Source organism: Danio rerio, chromosome 9, assembly GCF_052040795.2.
Source record: "Danio rerio strain M-AB ecotype USA chromosome 9, GRCz13ab, whole genome shotgun sequence".
Classification (NCBI taxonomy): Eukaryota; Metazoa; Chordata; class Actinopteri; order Cypriniformes; family Danionidae; genus Danio; species Danio rerio.
The window spans coordinates 44,399,870-44,405,651 of record NC_141029.1 but is presented as its reverse complement, the minus strand read 5'-3'; the positions used below and the strand labels follow the sequence as shown (position 1 = coordinate 44,405,651).

General features: G+C 35.8%; 1 long non-coding RNA gene across 1 annotated transcript; it reads left to right on the top strand.

Annotated features, from left to right (window-relative positions):
* The first annotated feature begins 3,336 nt into the window (after nucleotides 1-3,336).
* Nucleotides 3,337-3,774, top strand: LOC137496417 (uncharacterized). The gene is made up of 3 exons (XR_015499812.2): nucleotides 3,337-3,400; nucleotides 3,500-3,575; nucleotides 3,648-3,774. It is a non-coding gene; the product is annotated as an uncharacterized LOC137496417 (long non-coding RNA).
* The last annotated feature ends 2,008 nt before the right edge of the window (nucleotides 3,775-5,782 follow it).

Genomic DNA, 5,782 nt, shown 5'->3' with positions numbered 1-5,782 from the left:
GTAGATGTAGTTACTTTTTTCAAGTTTATTTCTCTAGCATACAGTGGAGATCAAAATTAGACTACAATTTTTGAAAACTTAAATAAGGTTATCTTCACGGTTCATATTTAACCATGTTTGTAAAACTGTCTATTACAAAATAACTAACTTTAACAAAAACCTTTTATTTGTGGAAAACACGGTGATCACAGTGATTGCTGGTTGACTGTGTGATGAACACAGGGAAGAATTCATGTTGGAGAAGGAGCTTCTGAAAATCGTTTAGTGTATTTGTAAAAGAGGCCAAAGTCTTGATGCAGAAAACAGGACAGCGTTTCACTCTCTACACACATAGTTTCCCCACAGTTTGTCAACTACACTAATGTTTCCCATCAGACCCAAATAAATTACAATTGCTTTTAGCTCCTCAGCCGAGTGTGATTGAGCCTTTTGATTCTTTCTACCAATGAGTGGTTTGGTCACAGCAGGGCAAGAGTGATTCTATGATTTATTCAATGGGGTGGAACACAGGGGACAACAACCAGTCAGGAGGTGGAATACAGCCATATTTTCAATGATTAAAGGCAAAATAATTGAAATATGAAGTTGTTTTTCTGCAAACAACTCTGCAAAAAAAAAAAAGCTACATAACACTGCAAAAAAAAAAAAAGTTTATTCAATTCGAAAATGGTATCGTTCCATCTTAAAACTGTCAGTGTCAAAAGTGCCATTAAAAAAATCTCACAGTTTAGCGTTTAACCACTATTTGGGAATATTATCATGCCTTAATCTTTGAAACAACAGGAAAAGGGGTTACAACAATTTGTATTTTAGCTGAATAACTAAGCCAAAAAGGAGCTTTCAACATATATTAATGTATTTCAGTATTCATGTAGATATAAACCTGTAATTTTAATTAATTACTTTACTCACAGAGAAGAGAAGTGGTCTACAGCTTGCAAAAGTGCACTGAAATTGTCAGCTTTCTAATCCAATGGCATTGTATCGCAAATATATTAGAAATAATTAGCAGTGAACCAAACAGGTAACCCAGGCTCATTCTAAAAACGTACAGTACTGCGATATACACTTCTGGAGAGTGCCAATTAAGCCCCAGGAGATACATTTTTTTATTTTTCAGTTTTTGTTTTTCGCGAATCCACCAGAGGCTGCTTTTTACGCTTTTTGAGATATAAAATTTCTCTTGCAGGTGATATTTAGGGCTGCTCTTCTCACATAAATCCACCAGAAGCCACTATCGACTGACTGACTGACTGACTGACTGATCGACTGACCCACCCTCCTCCTTCTCTAAACACAACCGATAGTGTTTTCAAAAGCACCTACTGATCTACTTATCATACTCATACTGACTACTTATTTTTTGTCTTCTGCTTTTTGCCTTACCTGCTTTTTGGAACCGCTCTTTGCCAGACTCAAACTCCGTTGTCATGGTCAACTCCTCTCAGTACACTCTCAGAAAAAAAGGTACAATGAGGGTACAATTTTGTTCCTAGAGGGAACAAAATATAAAATTGTACCTTTAAAGGTCCCATATTGGTCTTTAGGGTACAATTTTGTACCCAAATGGGCTATAAAGGTACAAATGTCCAGATTTAGGTTTGAAAGGTACATTTTTGTACCTTTTATAGCACATTTGGATACAAAATTGTACCGTAAAGGACCAATTTGGCACCTTTAAAGGTACAATTATATATTTTGTTTCCCTATAGGAACAAAATTGTACCCTCAGCTCATGATAAGATCAAGACACTATATAACACTAATTTAAATGTATTAATACTAAACATTAATACTAAAATACATAATTAAAAAATATAATAAATAAATAAATTGATTGAATTAAATTTTTTAATAATTAATTTTTTTTTCATGTATTTAAATTACATTTTTTCTCAAAAATGTTAATAATTAAATGTATAATTGAATGTAATTTTAATCATTAAAAACGTAAATACTGGTCTTTGCTTACTGTTTAAGACCCTATAGTATATGTGATGTAGAATAAGAAGTAGGAACCATGCAGAGTGACAGCATCTTCATACAGGTGGTGATGTTGCTGTCTCTTTAAGAATTTGGCTTGTTGAGACGTTATAGTAGTGTTTGTTACGGTCCGTCGAGTATGCTGGCTGTTTACACAGAACTTCGCACGCTTTTCAAAGAAAAGTCTATTTTGGAGTCCACACTTTTCAGGTAAGAATGTATTAAAGATATTTTTAGTGTCATTTTTACATGTGAAGCCGTGTTCTGTTGTTTTTGTCTGACTCTCGGGTCTCGGCTTTCCCCCGCTTTAAGTGCTCCGGGCAGGCCTGCAGGATGGAGTTTGCTAAAATGTCTGCAGCTTATTAAAGAAGTTACTACAATGTGATATCGAAGTCACCGAGGGATATAACGTTATAGACGGTGAGTACTATATGCTGTTAGTTTTCTCGGTGTAAAAGTTCCCTTTATCGCCTCCGTTACGTATTCGCGCCTTATATCTTACGTTACGTTACTGCTTTATTAATAAGTGTTGCCACGGCGGAATATAATCGCAACCCAATTAGCAAAATACACTCGGGCCAGTTGCGGCGGCAGAAGCGAGCTGACGCTGCCGTATCCGTGCACCGGAATCAGGCCGTGAGTAATGTGCGGTGTGGCCCGGAGCTCGCGCGACTAAAGTCTTCATATACCTTGATATAAAACCTTTTGTTATTAATACTGGAAATTTGTAATTATCGATAATGTTTTATATTTTGAGGCAATTTTCTAGCCACAGTTGACCGCTGAAATGTTATTTTAGACGGATATATAAGTTACAAACACGTTACAAACGCGGCGTGTGTATGCTACATATCTTCGTTTCAGTGTCTAAGTTACATTATGTTGAGGAGTGTCCACAAACTCTCCAGAATTGTTGGTGCTTTACTATCGTTTAACGTTATACTTATGTTAATGTAGAATTATTAACATACCACGTTGTATAAATCGACGTTTTAAGTTATACTTTGTTCTTTAGTGTAATAATTTGTCTCATCTGTTCTGAAACTGGTACCTTGAGCTATTTTACCTATTTTATTAACATCTCAAATTAAATAAATAGTTATTGCTTTATCTTATTGCTTTTCAGAAGTTTTTGAAGTTTCCAATTGTCTTTCAGGACAAGATTGAACAACAGAATGCAGCCTAACAGCATCAGACCATTGAAGGCATGTCATATGGAAGCATGGCTCAGTTACAAGATGCAAGTATGTCTCATTATCTATATACCATGGTTTTAATGGCTTACATACTGTTTTAAATTTGTAGGTTTTTACTTACAAACAACAATAAATGTACACCCACATGTTTAAAATTATTTTCTAGGTTTTCACCGAAAGATGAGAGATCAACTGAAGAATGCTATGGACCTGACTCTAAGGTACTCTTTCTAAACTTTCTCCACTTGATTAATATTATTAAATTCTAGCTTTGGATGGATTCCTTCATATTTGTTTGTATGCCACATCTTATGTTCCAGGAATTGATTTTACAGCAGCACTTCTCATGTTGCCAGCCTTGTTAAGCGAGACACTTCAACATTTCGTTGTGCTCCGGTGTATGTTGTTTTCTGTTTTGTATATGCTGTGATAAATGCATTTTATAATGCTTGATATTCTTTATATTAGGATGACGCAGTGGGTAGTGCTGTCACCTTACAGCAAGAAGGTCGCTGGTTCGAGCCTCGGCTGGGTCAGTTGGCATTTGTGTGAGGAGTTTGCATATTCTTCCAGTGTTCATGAGGGTTTCCTCCAAGTGCTCCGGTTTCCCCACAAGTATAAAGACATGCGCTATTGCTGAATTTGGTAAGCTTATTTGTCTGTAGTGTATAAATGTGTGGTGAATAAGTGTGTCTGGATGTTTCGTAATACTGGGTTGCAGCTAGAAGGGCATCTGCTGCATAAAACATGATGGATAAGTTGGTGGTTCATTCCACTGTGGCAACCCCAGATTAATAAAGGGACAAAGCCGAAAAAAAATTGAATGAAAGAATGAATGAAATTTATATTAGTCTTTTAATCTGTGATACTTTTTTTTATTATCAGTGAATATTAATTATTTCACTTTCTATGCATGTTGATTTTCTCTTCATCAGTGACTGATATTAATGTAATTATTGCTTTGTCATTTACAGTGAATCATCTTCACCAAATCCAACAGTTCAAGTACAGGAGGAGGCCACCGACTGGACAACTGTGTTAAGACGAGTCACGGCAGTTTTCAGAGTTGATGGGATTGCGATTGGCCGGGCTAATGGTGTGGACGAATATACATTTTTGACATATCCATCTTACTAGAAGAACACCTTGATGTTTCTGCAGTGGAATGTTTTGAATGAACTGTAGACGGTGACAAGCCTCGACCTACTCCAGTTACCAGAGTGATCAACCTTGTTTTTTGTTTTTCTACATGCTCTTGGGATAATCACAATCATCAAGTTAATCCAGCACACTGCTATCATTCATGCATAAAGCAAATTTTTAAATAACTTGTGGTCCTAATGACTATCAAAGAACATTTTCCAGATATGAATGCTTTACATGTCATGTTTACCAAAAGCATAAACACATATTGTGTTACAACAAATTACAACTCCACTTGAGGATGATGAGGAGTAATCTACTGATGTTGAGGAAGAGGCTACTGATGTATTTGATTTTCTGCACTGTTGAAGCAATTTATAGAGAAGGTTTGCCTTCATTCTGAAATTCAGAGAAAATGTTGATGACAAATTATTTATTATGACCAAGTATTCTGACTAAAGACAAATACTTTGGACTTTATAAAGTGCAGTACTTGATGTAGCCTGTGTAATGTGTTTATAAATCTTAAACAGTATTCTTGTGGTCTTTGTATTAAGTGTAGATTATTTAGTTTTTATTTGTTATCTAAATTGTTCTTTCTACTGTTTTACATGTCTGCTTTATACTTGCTGTGTAATTTTATTTCTTTACACATTCAGTTTTGAGTTGTAATGAAATATTTCTACATTAATAAATAAAAATGGACATCTGTGAACCAAAATATTTTATTTATTTATTTGTGCATGCAGTCACCAAAGGATCAAAATGCCTGGGTCAGTACCCTGAAAATACTATATAATATAAAAGGTACATTTTTGTACCTTCAGTGTCTAGGGTACAAAATTGTCCCTTAAAGGGTACAAATGTAGAAGGTACAATTTTGTACCTTTAAAATGAGGTACAAATTTGTACCCTTAAGGGTACCACCCCAGTGACGGGCCATTTGTACCCTAAAAGGTACAATTTTGTACCTTTTTTTCTGAGAGTGTAGCGTTGTTTTTAAAAGATGAAATGGAGACTAGAGTTTGAGCATGCAAAATTCTGTAGTACGGTGCTTGGAAAAGGGGCGGGATTAAACAAGATGATTAGACATTTTAAGAAGTGAGCCATTGGTCCATGTTTTAAAATTCTGTCCAGAGAGGTCATGTTTTGATTCTCATTTCATCTTTTTAAAGATGAAATGGAGCCATGCATACTTTTGGCAACATAATTTGCAATCTCCAGAAATGTATATATAGGGGGACATTTTCAGAATGAGCCTATGTTGCATCCAGGCTTTGAGTTTTATTCGGAAGGGCTCATCGCATTTGCCCTAATCCCCTCGCAAAGTCCCTCTGAAGGGGACATAGGGATGAGCCCTTCTGAACTGATTGCAGGGTGTGGCACAAAACAGTTTTCCTGCGCATAAAGGGTCATGTCCAAAAGTGTCCATCAGTTGTATCCTTCAAAATCCTTCATTC